Genomic DNA, 16579 nt, shown 5'->3' with positions numbered 1-16579 from the left:
CCAGTGATCAAAGGAATGAACTAGGGTGTGTGTGGGGGGGGAGACGCCCCCACCACCCCCAGCAGCAGCAAGGCATGGAAGCTGCTCTGAGGGCTGCTGGTGCCTGCATGAGGGGCTTGGCCAGGTGATCCACATGCTCCTTCCTTCCACCCTGGAAGCTGGGCACTGTGACGAGGCAGAGGCATGTCCTCCCTCAAATGGGCTCCCCACGTTCTGCTCCTTCCCCCTGGGGGCTGGGCCCTCCACAGCTGTGGGCAGGGGGCAGGATAACAGAATATCTCCCCCTCCTCGCAGAGGCCTGGCTGAATATTGTGGCACAAGTGGTAGCCAAAGGGAACTTGGGGGCAGGAGGTTTGTGAGACGTGCCCCAACATGGCTGGGAGTACCCTGGCCAATGACCTCTGCTGCACGTGGCCGGTCCAGTTCCAGTCACTGCCACTGATTTCAGTTACAGCAAGTCAGGGCCCGATGGGGAGCCCCCCAGCACCAGGCCTAGCACCACCCTAATCCCACTCGCCATTTGGAGTTGAATTTTATGACTGATAAGGGATTTTGGTTTCCACAGGATGAAAAATGGAAGCATCAAAAGCCCCTGATTGCAGCTCCTGCATCCTAACCGCAGGACACTAAAACGTAATAAAACGCAAGGGCGCTGGTTGGAGATTAATGGCGTGAAAGGCCTGGGGGTTGCTCCTCTCACAGAGGGTATATGGAGCCTCAGCCCACACAGAGCCCAACAGGCACTGAGAAGTTATTTACCCTGAGGGCCATTGTGGACATGTCACAAGTGCTCGTCAGCTTCTCTGGAACCAGATTTTTCATGCTTCCGTTTTCCTGTTTTGATTTTGGAGCAAAGATGCCAAGCAATGGTGAGGGCTACACGGGATCTTCAGCTCTGCTGGAGGATCTCTGCTGCACTGTGTACACGTAGCTAAAGTATATGCAGGAAGCACACATGCACATGGATGCACACACACATATGTGCAGACATAGACAGACAGAGTCATGGCACACAGCCTTCCCACTAACGCTGACATAATAACACTTTGCTCTTATACAAAGGATTCTGCAGAACTGTAAAAAGATGAATAAGTTTACAGACTGGGGAAACTGAGGCACAGAGCAGTCACATGACTTGTCTAAACTCACACAGTAGCAGACTCAGCAATAGACCTGAGATGTCCCTGTTCCCCTGCTCTAACCACTTCACCAGTGCCTGCCTTGGCAGTTTGCTAGGCTTGTAAACAACTTCTTTCCCCTTCTCAGCTAATCTGGTTCTGTGGGGGCAGATAACATCACTGGAGTTCTTCCAGTGTCCTTTGCAAGCCCCTCCCCCTTTGGACTTTGGCAGAGACACACACGAACGAGGTGCAGACTTCCTCAATCGCTCCCCTTGTTTACTCGCCTTTGGACCAATAGTGTGCCTCCTGCCCTGGCCACTTCCTGCTCTGCTCCCCGCAGCAGCGCTCGCTCAGGTTGTTTTTCATGAAAGGCGAGGTGGCAGCGAGGGGAGCCTCTTGAGGCAGGAATTTGTCTCCATGGACTTTGGCTCAGCTGCTTTCCCTCTGCCCCTTGTTTGCTCCCTTTGCAAAAGGGAGGGTTCCCCACGCACAGCCTTTCCGAACGAGCCCAGCTGTGCTTTCTTCAGTCTCCCCCAAGAAATACTCCTGCGAGTTCTCACCTGGCCTCACTGAGCTCCTCTCTCCCTGGACGGGCAGAAACAGAGGGGAGCGGGGAGGCGCAGCCAGGCTGTGCAATGTGATGGGGCCTGCTCCAGTCAGGGGGACGTTCACCATTGACCTCAGCAGGGCCAGGTCTGGGCTTACACTTCCTGGCAGCCCCTATCTGCTTCACAGAGAAACCGTGACCGAGGGAGAGGGAGGCACAGGGCTGGGGGAAGGACTGAGGGGATCTGAAATGCCATGGGCAGCTGAAGAGCTGAGGCCTCAATAAACCCCTTTAGTTTGGCCTTTGATTTACACCGGTGTCTTTTGTGCACCTTTTCTGCCTCTGGGAGCCAGTTACAGGCCTGAGATGAAGCAAGATTCAATTGAAAGGAAATCCATGAGCTGAAACACCAGCACGAGGCCAGGATGTGAGGCATAAACGAGACATTAAAAATGTCTGTGACCAATGTAAACACAAGCACGGATGAACCCAAATGCAATGACCGCGCCCTCCTGGAGCCAGGGAGCAGGACCTGCAGGGACAGCTCTGAGACCAAGCCTGGCCAGATCCCGGTAAGGGGCAGACAGTTCCTGTGGCAGAGGCGAGGAGGGCTCAAGGGGGAAGGATGGGGGAAACAAGGAGCTGGGGCAAGTCAGTGGAGTGTTTTATCAATGTGGGAGGCGCGTGATGCATGGGGAAGCTGTGGGCATGTCTGAGGAGAGGCACTGTGCCTGCCCTTGGCTGTCCCCTGAGAAGGGGGGAGCTGAGGGTGCTGCTGCCACCATGGCAGAGGTCGGGAGAGGGAGGCAGACGAGCTCATGGGTGTCTCAGCCCCATCCTCTGGATGGATGCACCAGGGAGGCAGGACTGACAGCTGCAGTGTCCAGGGGTGAAGTGGCTCCAGAGTGGGTCTCAGCTGCTGACTGTCACCGGCCAGTGGCCATTCCCAGCCTTGTGTAAATATTGCAGAGGGGAACAATCAGCAGCCAAACTGCGAGCAGTTCCCAGGGAAGGACCCACAGCACCTTGGCCCCTTTGCAGACCTGCCCTATTTTACATCAGTTCCTTGAACTGGTACAAACCCCTGTGTGAACCCCTGAGGGACTTATAAGCTAAATGGATAAAGACTGTTTGTAAAGTGATGGCAGTGCCTCCATCCCAGGGCTTGGACTGGTTAAATTAAATACATTTAAATACCAACGTTTGTTAAACCCAGCAACTTCTGTGCAAAGAAGGCTTTAGTGCTGCCGTGTAGACACTCCCTACGCCAACAGGGGTTCTCCTGTCAGCGCAGGTAACCCACCTCCCCAAGAGAGGTGGACGGAAGAATTCTCCCATCACCCTAGCGCTGTCTACACTGGGGGTGAAGTCGGTTTAACTGTGTTGCTCAGGGGTGTGGACTTTCCACATCCCCGAGCGACATAGCCAGGTAGACCTAACTTTTTAGTGTAGACCAGGCTCCAGACACTGACACACCAGCTGTACCCTGCCACGGACCCTGCACTCAAGGGCCTGGCCTACACTAGGAGAGTAGGTCGGTATAACTATGCTGCTCGGGGTGTAAAAACCCCACACCCCTGAGTGACGCAGTCACACCAAGCTAACCCCCAGTGTAGGCAGAGCAATGTCGATGGGAGAAGCCTCAGGAGGTGGATCGCCTACACCCATGGAGAACCCCTCCCGTTGGCGGAGTTAGTGTCTTCCCTGAAGCACTCCAGCGGCCGTGTTCAGTGTAGACGAGCCCTAACGCTGGGCGGGAAGGTGAAGTTCACTGCTGCAGAAAATGTTGAGGTCTTGGAAAACAAATTAATCCACAATGGCCAAACTGGGGCCATTTCCATATTTTGTTTTGGGAACTCGAACAACCCCGCAACGGGAACTTTTCAGTGCCATTGAAACGCACCCTGCTCTGCAAGCTCCCAGGCAAGCTCTGGGGAGCTCCCCCACAGCACCAGGCAGGTTGTGGAGGAGGCGGGTGGGCAAGCTGGCAGGAAACCCGCTGGGTGTCCTTGGAAATATTTGTCAGAATCGAAACATTCCTGCAGAATGTCTCACTTCCAATGACAGCATTTTCCAATGGAAACTGATCCCATCGAAAATCCCCCCAGCTCTGTCCCGCTGCTCTCGTGCGCGGGGATGGGCCTGGGGCACGGGAGTGGATGGACGAGGATGCGGGGGAGCTGTTTGCGGTTCCCAGCTCCCACACAGGGTGGGGGCCGTGGAAGAGGTTTACAATAGATACAGGTAACCCAGCAGTGTCTGGTGGGGAGATGGAACTGCCTGAAAGACCCCCACTGCCCAAGGACAAGCTGGGCAGGAGGTGGCTCTGCAGGGTTGCCAACTTTCTACTTGCACAAAACCAAACACCCTTGCCCCGCCCCCTGCCTTGCCCCTCCTCTGAGGCCCTGCCCCTTCTCCAAGGCCCTGCCCCCACTCACTCCGTCCCTCCCCCCACTCTGTCGCTCACTCTCCCCACCGTCACTCACTTGCTCATTTTCTCCAGGATGGCTCAGGGGGTTGGGATGCGGGGAGGGGGTGAGGGCTCCAGCTGGGGGTGCAGACTCCAGGGTGGGGCCAGAAATGAGGGGTTCAGGGTGTGGGAGGGGGCTCTGGGCTGGGGCAGGGGGTTGGGGCACAGGGGGGTGAGGATGGGGGGCTCTGGGGAGGGGTTCAGAGGGTGGGAGGGGGATTAGGGCTGGGGCAGGAGATTAGGGTGTGGGAGAGGGTCAGGGGTGCAGGTTCTGGGCAGCACTTACCTCAGGCAGCTCCCAGAAGCAGCGGCATATCCTCTCTCCGGCTCCTACACGGAGGCGCAGCCAGGCGGCTCTGCATGCTGTTCCATCCACAGGTGCCACCCCTGCAGCTCCCCTTGGCCATAGCTTGGGGTGGGAGCAGCGTGCAGAACCCCCTGGCTGCCCCTATGCCTAGGAGCTGGAGAAGGGATATGCTGCTGCTTCCAGGAGTCATGTGGAGTCACGGCAGGCAAGGAGCCTGTCTTAGCCCCGCTGTGCTGCCAGCCAGACTTTAATGGGTGTTCGGGTCAAAAATGGGACACTTGGCAACCTTATGGCTCTGCAGCAAGCACAGCCTCCCACTTCTGTCTGCGACAGCCTGCGTGGAGGGAGTTGGCAGTACCACAGAGACTAGGCCCAGTTCCCTCAGGGTTAATGCTCTGCCCAGCCACAGCAGGAGCCAAGTGGGGTTCCTAGTCCTGGCCCCAGTTTCCTCCTTGGTGCATTGGCCCAACATTAACCCCGCCAAGGCAATGGAGAGGGCTGATGGGTTACCCCGCTCCGCCCTCCTCAGCTGCAGTATGGAGTGTGGGGGGGAGTCTGAGAGAGACACAGACAGCCCCCTGTGGAGGAGGAAGCACTGGGATAGCAACACCCAACATGCATCCTTTCTCCAGGTGATTTGTATAAATCTTTCCTTATCTGCATATTTGCAGCAGAATCTGCCAGTAGTTACTCGGGCCTTGCTACTACGAATCCTGGGGACTGTTAGCCCTAGAAGCCCCCCACTGGCAGTGATCACTGTTCAGCGTGGGGCAATGTGATCAGGGTCCTTTTCCTCCCTGTCCTTGGGAGTAGGGTGACCAGATGTCCTGATTTTGTAGGGACAGTCCCAATTTTGGTTTTTTTTTTTATATAAGCTCCTTTTACCCCCCACCCCTGTCCCGATTTTTCACACTTGCTGTCTGGTCACCCTACTTGGAAGCCTGACAAGGCACTGGGGTAACGGTCAGGGCAGCCAGTGGGTGGGGAGAGCCAGCAGCCAGCACTCTGCCAATGCAGGGCTTAGCCCTGGCCTATGGGACTGCTGATCGTGTTCTGTCTCTTCGCCCTGCCCTTGCCCAGGTGTCACTGTGCCGCCCTGGGTAGCTGTGTGTCTGCTCTCCGGGGACCTGGGGCACACTTGGCTAAGGTGCAGCAAGGCCTATGGGCTGAGGGAGTGGGGCTGGCACTCCCAAGGGGGGTGGAAGGGGGGAAACACAAGAAGTTTTCCTGCTTCATATGAACCCTCCTGACCCTGAGCAGGTATTTGATTCTGTTTCCAAAGCTGCCCCCCACCCCAAAAGCTGCCTGTTCCCTCCTTCCCAGATGCCCACCTCCCGCAGAGCAGCTCCCTAGCCAACAGCCAACATGACAGAGAGCATGTTTTGGCTCACTCTGCCACTAGCTCAGCAATGTGCCGGGGGGGCAGACGGGACTCCGGCTCGCTTGGCCCTGTCCCGGCAGCTGGGCCCAGGCTGCCACCACCTCCCCAGCCAGGCTCTCTCAGGCAGCCGCTGCGCTGCACAGAGTAGGAACTCCAGAGCAACCCCAGAGTAGCAACCCCTTCCACTCCCCAGCCGGGCCCAGCTGCCAGGGACAGGGGCCGAGCATGCTGGGAGGGGCAAGTGCAGCAGGAGAAGGACAGAGCTCCTCTCCCTTCCCCCCGCCCCCTGGCAGGCCAAGCAGAAATCGGTGTGGGTGTGTGTGTGTGGGTGTGTGTGTGAAGGCCTGCATGCCCGCTATGCATCATCTATGCATGCTGAATAGCACCCTACTCCTTGAGTAACCCCATTGATTTCAATGGGACTCAGGTACGACTCAGTAGGAGTGAGGGTGGCGGAATCTGGCCCTCAAAGATGAATACGGGTGGCCCTGACCTGGCTGAGGGGGCTGTTCCTGGGGGGCTGTTCCTATGAGCTCTCAGAGACTCCCCGTAAGCTGTTGACCTGACAGACTGGTCGATGCCTCCTCTGCTGTCACACAGGTCTGCTGATTACACACAACACCCGCTCCCTGCATCATCGCTGCACAGATCCTTACCTGCATCATCGCTGCACAGATCCTTACTTGCATCTTCTCCGCTTAGGCAACTCCCCCCCCCACTACCATCAGGGCTCTGACCTCCGGAGCGAAGGAGTCAGGCTTCATTCACACCCTGCCCTCTCCTCTGGGCAACTGGGATGAGGAGAGAGCTCCTGCAGTATGAACTACCAGGAAACCTGCCGGAATTTGCCCCAGTGCTCCCTGGAGCAGGGAGATTCGAGCAGTTCCAAAGACTTATTTTTGCCATGAAAATTTCAAATGAAATATTTTTTATTTGAAAATTTTCATGGGAAAATGTCTCACCTGAGCAAAACAAGTAAACTGAAGGGCATTTTAACTTCATTCTGCTTCACACGGAAACATTTGTTTTGCCTGGCTCAAAGCTGTTTTAATTTGAATTGAAATTTTCCTTTGAATTTGATCTTTGAAATCTGAAAAATGTTCAGAATTTCCAATTTTAGTTTTTTCCCCTGTTGCCCCTGAGCGCAGTAGAACGAGTTCATGACGTGTTGCTATGTTTGAGGGTTTTCACTTTTCCTATTTCTTTTTTTTTGCCTTTTTCTGCTCTATGACTTTTCAGAACGTCCTGAACTTTGGCAAAGTTACCGCATGGCAGAGTGACAGGGTTTCATTTCTCCTTTTGCCCCTCAGTAACTTCTCCAAAGTTGGAGGAAGTTTTCAAAGGTTACAGAGTGGAAAAAGGGAAAAGGAAAAACAGAAAAAGGAAAAAACGAAAAAATCAGCCCCCTGCAGCCTGTAGTGAAGCTGGTCTAAGCCCTGGGATAGACATCACTCGGTTGGTGGAAGAATTCCTGTCGACCTAGCTACCGCTCCTGAGCGGGTGGATTAATTACAGCGACGGAAAACACCCCCCCCAGCCCCCCGTCACTGTAGCAAGTGTCTACACGACGGTGTGACAACAGCCCGGCTGCAGCCCCGTAGCTGTCCCGTTGTAGCACCTGAAGTGCAGACAAGCCAAGAGTGGAGTTTGATTTCTATATTCGTGGGCGGGGGGCAGCTCCAGCCAGGCCAATGGGGCTGTGTGTGTGGGGGGGTGTCACATGCACAGGTGCCAAGGAGCTCACCCACTGCAGGCCCAGACAAGGCTTCCTGGTGGCAAGGGCAGGTGGTGGGGAGGTGCCTCAGCCCTGGGTCACGGTCATGTTGAACTGAGGCCAGCCATCATCACGTGACCAGTCAGGTCTCCGCAGGCCCCCGCTACACCTACCGCGGGGTCACAGCACACACTGCATGTCTCTCCAGGGAGCGGGCGTTCGTGCTGCAGGCCTGCCCTGGGCAGAACCCCTCCGTCTCCTCAGCCTCTCTGCAGGCCAGAGGGGCCACCCCACGCAGGGGGATGAGGGGACAGTCCTGTCACTATTCCATGGTCATCTCTGCCACACAGCAGCAGGTCTCATGCACCAGCAGGCAGGGGTCTCTCAAGTGTTTTCTGGGGTGGCCCCTGGGCTGCACAGACCAGCAGCCGGGGGTGAAAGCAGTGCAGGTTCAGCTGGTAACCCCTGTGCCAGGGACTCCCGCCCACTAAGGACAAGGCAGGTTGTTGCCCAGAGCAATAGGATGCTGAGCACATCCAGCTGCAGACCATCCGCACAGCGACTGTGACGTGTCTCTGACAGGGTAGCACAGCCAAGGGCTCACGTTGCAGGGCCGCGCTTGGATGAGAGATACAGGGCCCACTAGGAATGGCTGGGGGAGAATACTGAGGCAAGAAGCTGCAAGAGCGATTAAGGGGAACTTGACTACAGGGTTGCATGGCCATAGGTTGGGGAGGCGGGGGGCATTGCCTCCCCAAACAGGGCCAGTCTTATGGATGCGTGCCATGATCAGGGGAGCGAGGCTTGGTGCATTTAACTTAATGCACCAGGACAGGCCCCTGCCAGCAGCTCTCCTGACCCCAACTTCCTCCTCCTCCTCGCCCCCCCAGTGCCGGCTGTTTGGCAGTGCTGGTGGAGCCGGCTCTGCTGCACGTCTCTGTGGGGTGCAGCGGGGAAGTGGGAGCCTGGCATGCAGCGTCCCCTCACCCCATGAAATACAGCGGGGACAGCAGCCCCAGCCCCAGCAGGAAGGTGGCCACAGCAGCACCAGGAGGCACCAGAAAAGCAGCGGCATCAGGCCCAGCTGCAGCAGCTGGGGCTCCCCCGCTAAGCCACAGCCCAGGCAGTGCACAGCCCATGAGCATTTGCCAGTCCAGGCGGGGAGAGGGAGCCAGCAAGCCAGGGGAACTGGCTTCCGTGTGGGTGGGTGGGTATGTGTGTGCGGGGCGCTGCAACAACTTGTATAGCGTGGGTGCCGAGTACCACTGACCCAACTGTAAACCCTGTATATAACGGAAACCATTTCAAGACGAGGGGTGCGGCAGCCCCCCCACAGGAACTCTAGTTCTGGGACCTGTGTGTGTGTGTGCCACACACCTTTCAGCCCCCTCACACTCTGCATTTCTCGCGCCCTCACAGCCAGGGACACATGCAAGCACAGGCTCATGCATGTAGATACACACGTTTACACAAATCCAGATACACACGCACAGTTCCGTTCACTCATCCTCTCTTGCCATGACAAGCTACACCACATAACCAAAGGGGAATGGACACTGAACACAGGCTGCCAGGCCTCGCTCTTTCTGTACAGGTCAGCGATAGGCACTCCCCCCCTCTCCCCCCCAGCCCCTCGGAGCATTCTTGTCAGAGCCACTGAACGCTCACTGAATTACCAGGGCGGCTGTCCCCACGGGAACAGTGCACACCAACCTGCAAGATTCAGCTCAGGATCCCACTCTGCTCCCAGAGAAATGCAGCCCCAGTGCTGGCTATAGTGAAAGCAAGAATGTGTTTATCATCCCAGATCAGGGATTCAAGTGATAGTGAGTAAGAACATTGGAAACAAATGGTTACAGATAAAACAAAATCTTAACAGTCTTTCCAGACACTAAACTTTAACTAACCAGTTACCCTCCTGTCTAAAGACACTTCTCTCACCCAAAGGTCTGGCCAGTATTTTCAGCCAAGCTTGGCTGAGGGCCTCCCTTTCATTAAGCAAATGCACTGTCCGTTTACTTCCTAGGTGAAGGGCACCAGACTGGCTCCTTCGTCCCCCAGATACACTAGAGCAAACCTAAGATGATGAGCACCTCAAGATAGGCCTCTTCTCTTTCCTTGTCACTGTTCTCTCTGAAATGTTCACAACCCTTTATTAGCATTCCGTTGACTGGTGAGAAGAGGCCCTTGTGAGCTACACATGCAAACAGCCGGATAGAGAAGCCTTTCTTGTCGGACAGAAAACCTGGTTCTCCCCTTTGCTGGTGACTAGTCCTGAACACAGACCTTGAGATAATTGTCAGTGGATATCCACAACTCCTTACATACGCGCCAGACATGTGTTTCCCGATGGTATTGATGACCAGTGTGACACCGGCTTTTATTTGAGACCTCAAATGACATTCTTCAGTGAACTAGAATGTGCATACCAGACGCGGATGAGCCCTGTGGCCCCCGGCTCCCCCTCTATGCCCCTTGTTTGGCTCGTGCCCACAGGCTTCTCCTCTGCCCCCCTTTTCTCCGTCACTGTGGACGCCATCATCCTCCCATATGCTGGTGCCATCTTCCCGCAGCCCCTTTCCTCTGCACACCCCCCAAGCTGGGTCAAGTCTAGCTGCTTCTGCCCACCCACCAGGGCACAGACTGGGCCTTTGTGGCTGCCTAGCCCCTTGTTCAGGCCTGGGATCCTGTGGTCTCCTCCTCTCTGGCCCTGACACCAGCCATGTCACCCCCTCAAGCCCACTCAAACCTCTGCTGCTGGGATCATCGCCCCGGCTCACTGCTCCAGATACCTTCCCCAGCTTTGTGACCCCTCACGGCTTCTCTCGCCCCACTGCACGGAGCACTAGCGTCTTGTCTTCGCCTTTGTGCCCTTCATTATTTCGCCCTGGCCTCTTTCTCAGCCCTCCGAGCCACCGAGGCATGGAGCGGAGCTGGCTGGAGCTGGAATTCTCAGCCCCTGAGAAATGCCAACACTGAGAGATTTTTTTTCATTCCAAATTGGAACAAAAAGTTAAAATTTTGAAATTGTCACAGGCCAGGAATTCTGAATGTTTGTTTTGGAAAAATCAAAAGCATATGGGGCCTGGTAACCATGAATGGGGGAGTGATGCGTGGGGGGAAGTGGAGCTGAGGAATCATGAGTGGGAGAGGTGGGGCCAAGTGGGCATGAATGGGGGGCCGTTTTTCCCCATCACAGGGCGTGGGGAGGAGTCCCCATGGCAGCTGTCTGCACAATGGCGATATCTGAAACCCCTGCAGTGGAGGATTCAGTGCCTCAATCTAGGCTCTTCTGGCAGCAGTAAACTGCCTTCAGTGATGTGAGAAGGCTGATCCTGCCAAAGAGTGACACAGAATGAGCAGGGGCTGGGCCCAGCAGAGAAACCCCCCCTCTCCGGCCACCCGTTTTGGCTATGTCACGCTAGTGACTCTCCCACGTAGCTGCTCTGTGCCGACGGGAGAGCGCTCTCCTGCCGGCACCATTAACTCACCCGCGGCAGCAGGGGGGCCGTGTCCGTGGGAGAAGCTCTGCCACCGACACAACCTGTGCACACCAGCGCTTGTGCTGGCGAAACGTACGTCGCTCGGTGGAGCGTGTTTTCATCACCCTCGAGCGACGGGAGTTTTGCCGACCCCAGCGGTAGTGTAGACATGGCCTTAGGCACACAGACTGTGCGGCCAGAAGGGCCCATCATGGTCATCTAGCCGACCCAGAGCACATCACAGGCCACAGAGCCGCACCCACCTGCCCTGTAATAGACCCCAACCTCTGGCTGAGTTACTGACGTCCTTAAATCATGATTTAAAGACTTGAAGGAACAGAGAATCCGCCATTCACACTCGTTTAAACCTGCAAGTGACCCAGAGGAAAGTGCAAACCACCCAGGGTCTCTGCCATCTGAACAGGGAGGAAATTTCTTCCCCACCCCCAGGCCCGCTGACAGCGGGGGGCAAAGGGGGCAATTGCCCAGGGGCCCGGGCGATTTAAAGGGCCTGGGGGTTCCCAGGCCCCTTTTAAATTGCCCAGGTGGGCCGCAGGGCTCCGAGGCATGCGTGACTGCTCCGGGTCCCACGCTTTGGGGGGCCCTGTGGGCCAGCGTGATTGGCCAGCGCGGTCGGTCCCAAAAGTGACGTATTCGTCACTTCTGCCCTGGGCCTCACACTCCCCAGGGACGGCCCTGGCCCTGGGGCCCAGAATTGCTGTTGCCGAGCCCTCCCACCCCAAATATGGAGATCAGTTCGACCCTGAGCACATGAGCAAGACCCACCAGCTAGACACATGGGAAAGAATTCTCTGTAATAACTTAGAGCCCTCCCCAGCTGGTGTCCCATCCCTGGCTGTAGAAGATATTTGCTGCTGGCAGTTGCAGATCAGCTCCGCACCATTGTAATTATTCTCATCACACCAGCCCCTCCGAAACTTATCAAGCTCATCTTGAAGCCAGTTAGCTTTTTGCCCCCGCTGCTGCCTTTGGAAGGCCATGGCAGAGCGGTGTTTGCTTGGTAAACCCAAATGGTCACAGTCTGAATCAGGGAGAAGCATTTTCTTATGGACTGAAAGGGCAGCCCAGGTGTCCTGAAAGTGAGACATCCCATCCCATCCCTGGGCGTGACGGGCAGCAAAACCCGCCTCCCACACAAGGAACAGCCTGCCCTGCGCTGGTTTGAGTGAGCAGCTTTGCCCAGAGCCCAGCACCCACACTTGCTTTCCACTCACAGATACTTTTTAATGCTCTTTATTGGTATATGTCCCGCTGACCCTACTAGTATCTGCTCCCTGCTGCTCCCAGACTGGCTGCAGAGTGTAGGGAGGATACTCTTGCTCATCCTTTTGTTCTGGCCAGTGTTCAGATGCTGGAGGTCTGGGACAGGAGCATCTCACCCATCAGTGACCCCCTCTCTCTGCTTCCTGGACCACTCTGATCCAGCGCCTCAGCCAAAGGGACCTTTTCCAACCTTCAGGAAGAAGAGTTACAGTTTTCTCCAGCCATGAGCCACCACAGATGCTCCCAGGGTGAAGCTGCAGCATTTGGGGGGCATTTGTTCTAAATGGCTGCAGCCATGTTTGATTAAGGGGTGTGCGGGCCGCGTGAGCACAGAGGATCCTTGGCAAACAGTACCAGGCTCCAGAGAGCACCCGGGCTGGTTTGCTGTACAGAGGCGATTTTCCCTCAGTCAGAGCTGAGTCAGGGGCTTGACCGTGCATTAGATATCAGATCTTGTGCTCCTGTCTGTCCCCATGTCCCGTCAAGCCTTGTCTCTGCCCAATGGGAACTCATCCCACCTGGAACTGGAAACACCTGGGAAGAAGGATAAAGGAGTTTGAGGTGCAAGTGGTGTTCTTGTCCATCCTCCCCGTGGAAGGAAAAGGCCGGGGTAGGGATCGTCGAATCGTGGAAGTCAATGAATGGCTACGCAGGTGGTGTCGGAGAGAAGGCTTTGGATTCTTCGACCATGGGATGGTGTTCCAAGAAGGAGGAGAGCTAGGCAGAGACGGGCTCCACTTAACGAAGAGAGGGAAGAGCATCTTCGCAAGCAGGCTGGCTAACCTAGTGAGGAGGGCTTTAAACTAGGTTCACCGGGGGAAGGAGACCAAAGCCCTGAGGTAAGTGGGGAAGTGGGATACCGGGAGGAAGCACGAGCAGGAACGTGTGAGAGGGGAGGGCTCCTGCCTCGTACTGAGAAAGAGGGGCGATCAGCAGGTTATCTCAAGTGCCTATACACAAATGCAAGAAGCCTGGGAAACAAGCAGGGAGAACTGGAAGTCCTGGCAAAGTCAAGGAATTATGATGTGATTGGAATAACAGAGACTTGGTGGGATAACTCACATGACTGGAGTACTGTCATGGACGGATATAAGCTGTTCAGGAAGGACAGGCAGGGCAGAAAAGGTGGGGGAGTTGCACTGTATGTAAGGGAGCAGTATGACTGCTCAGAGCTCAAGTATGAAACTGCAGAAAAACCTGAGAGTCTCTGGATTAAGTTTAGAAGTGTGAGCAACAAGGGTGATGTCGTGGTGGGAGTCTGCTATAGACCACCGGACCGGGGGGATGAGGTGGACGAGGCTTTCTTCCAGTAACTCGCAGAAGCTACTGGATCGCACGCCCTGGTTCTCATGGAAGACTTCAATCACCCAGATATCTGCTGGGAGAGCAATACAGCGGTGCACAGACAATCCAGGAAGTTTTTGGAAAGTGTAGGGGACAATTCCCTGGTGCAAGTGCTGGAGGAACCAACTAGGGGCAGAGCTCTTCTTGACCTGCTGCTCACAAAGCGGGAAGAATTAGTAGGGGAAGCAAAAGTGGATGGGAACCTGGGAGACAGTGACCATGAGATGGTCGAGTTCAGGATCCTGACACAAGGAGGAAAGGAAAGCAGCAGAATATGGACCCTGGACTTCAGAAAAGCAGACTTTGACTCCCTCAGGGAACTGATGGGCAAGATCCCCTGGGAGAATAACATGAGGGGGAAAGGAGTCCAGGAGAGCTGGCTTTATTCTAAAGAATCCTTATTGAGGTTACAGGGACAAACCATCCCGATGTGTAGAAAGAATAGTAAATAGGGCAGGCGACCAGCTTGGCTTCACAGTGAAATCCTTGCTGATCTTAAACACAAAAAAGAAGCTTACAAGAAGTGGAAGATTGGACAAATGACCAGGGAGGAGTATAAAAATATTGCTCAGGCATGCAGGAGTGAAATCAGGAAGGCCAAATTACACCTGGAGTTGCAGCTAGCAAGAGATGTTAATGGTAACAAGAAGGGTTTCTTCAGGTATGTTCAAGGAAAGTGTGGGCCCCTTACTGAATGAGGGAGGCAACCTAGTGACAGAGGATGTGGAAAAAGCTAATGTACTCAATACTTTTTTTGCCTCTGTCTTCACGAACAAGGTCAACTCCCAGACTACTGCACTGGGCAGTACAGCATGGGGAGGAGGTGACCAGCCCTCTGTGGAGAAAGAAGTGGTTCGGGACTATTTAGAACAGCTGGACAACCACAAGTCCATGGGGCCGGACGCATTGCATCCGAGAGTGCTAAAGGAGTTGGCGGATGTGATTGCAGAGCCATTGGCCATTATCTCTGAAAACTCATGGTGATCCGGGGAAGTCATGGACGACTGGAAAAAGGCTAATGTAGTGCCCATCTTTAAAAAAGGGAAGAAGGAGGATCCCAGGAACTATAGGCCAGTCAGCCTCACCTCAGTCCCTGGAAAAATCATGGAGCAGGTCCTCAAGGAATCTCTTCTGAAGCACTTAGATGAGAGGAAAGTGATCAGGAACAGTCAGCATAGATTCACCAAGGGCAAGTCATGCCTGACTAATCTAATTGTCTTCTATGATGAGATAACTGGCTCTGTGGATGAAGGGAAAGCAGTGGACGTGTTGTTCCTTGACTTTAGCAAAGCTTTTGACACGGTCTCCCACAGTATTTTTGTCAGCAAGTTAAAGAAGTATGGGCTGGATGAATGGACTATAAGGTGGGTAGAAAGTTTGCTAGATTGTCGGGCTCAACGGGTAGTGATCAATGGCTCCATGTCTAGTTGGCAGCCAGTATCAAGCGGAGTGCCCCAGAGGTTGGTCCTGGAGCCGGTTTTGTTCAATATCTTCATAAATGATCTGGAGGATGGTGTGGATTGCACCCTCAGCAAGTTTGCAGACGACACTAAACTGGGAGGAGTGGTAGATACGCTGGAGGGTACGGATAGGATACAGAGGGACCTAGACAAATTAGAGGATTGGGCCAAAAGAAATCTGATGAGGTTCAACAAGGACAAGTGCAGAGTCCTGCACTTAGGACGGAAGAATCCAATGCACCGCTACAGACTAGGGACCGAATGGCTAGGCAGCAGTTCTGCAGAAAAGGACTTAGGGGTTACAGTGGACGAGAAGCTGGATATGGGTCAACAGTGTGCCCTTGTTGCCAAGAAGGCCAATGGCATTTTGGGCTGTATAAGTAGGGGTATTGCCAGCAGATCGAGGGACATTATTGTTCCCCTCTATTCAACATTGGTGAGGCCTCATCTGGAGTACTGTGTCCAGTTTTGGGCCCCACACTACAAGAAGGATGTGGAAAAATTGGAGAGAGTCCAGTGGAGGGCAACAAAAATGATTAGTTGACTGGAACACATGACTTATGAGGAGAGGCTGAGGGAACTGGGATTGTTTAGTCTGAGGAAGAGAAGAATGAGGGGGGATTTGATAGCTGCTTTCAACTACCTGAAAGGGGGTTCCAAAGAGGATGGATCTAGACTATTCTCAGTGGTAGCGGATGACAGGACAAGGAGTAATGGTCTCAAGTTGCAGTGGGGGAGATTTAGGTTGGATATTAGGAAAAACTTTTTCACTAGGAGGGTGGTGAAGCACTGGAATGCGTTACCTAGGGAGGTGGTGGAATCTCCTTCCTTAGGAGTTTTTAAGATCAGGCTTGACAAAGCCCTGGCTGGGATGATTTAAATCGGAGATCGGTCCTGCTTTGAACAGGGGGTTTGACTAGATGATGTGCTCAGGACCTATGGCCCACAGTGCAAACAGTGGGACTTGCAGGGCCATGTGACTTCAGGATTTGGCTAGGGTGACCATATTTTCCCAAAGGGAAAACAGGACTCCCCACAGGGTTGGCCTGAGGTTCCCTTCTCCCTCCAGCATGCAGGGCTGGCCTGAGGGCCCCATGCTGCCTGCCTGTGTGGGGCCTGCCCGAGCCACTCTCTTGAGCTCTCCCCCCTGCGCAGGGCGGCGTTGCCGCTCGCCCCCTGCACATTCCCCACTTCCTGTTTGCTCTTGCCAACTGATCATCAGTTGGCAAGAGTAAATGGGACAAATACCCAGTTTTGCCAAAAAAGACATGACGGATGGGGCAGGGCTTAAAAAAGGGACTGTCCCGGCTCAAAAGGGACATATGGTTACCCTAGATTTGACCAATAACTGTTGCCCTTTGACCTTGTCTATGCTAATTATTTCTGTGATGTCTCCTGCATTGAATTAGCAGGACTGCACCCCCAGGGGAGGGGCTAGTGTACATAAGGTGTTCGTGGCCACTGGCTGT

The sequence above is a fragment of the Eretmochelys imbricata genome, chromosome 19, assembly GCF_965152235.1.
Source record: "Eretmochelys imbricata isolate rEreImb1 chromosome 19, rEreImb1.hap1, whole genome shotgun sequence".
Classification (NCBI taxonomy): domain Eukaryota; kingdom Metazoa; phylum Chordata; order Testudines; family Cheloniidae; genus Eretmochelys; species Eretmochelys imbricata.
This window is presented reverse-complemented; position numbering follows the sequence as displayed.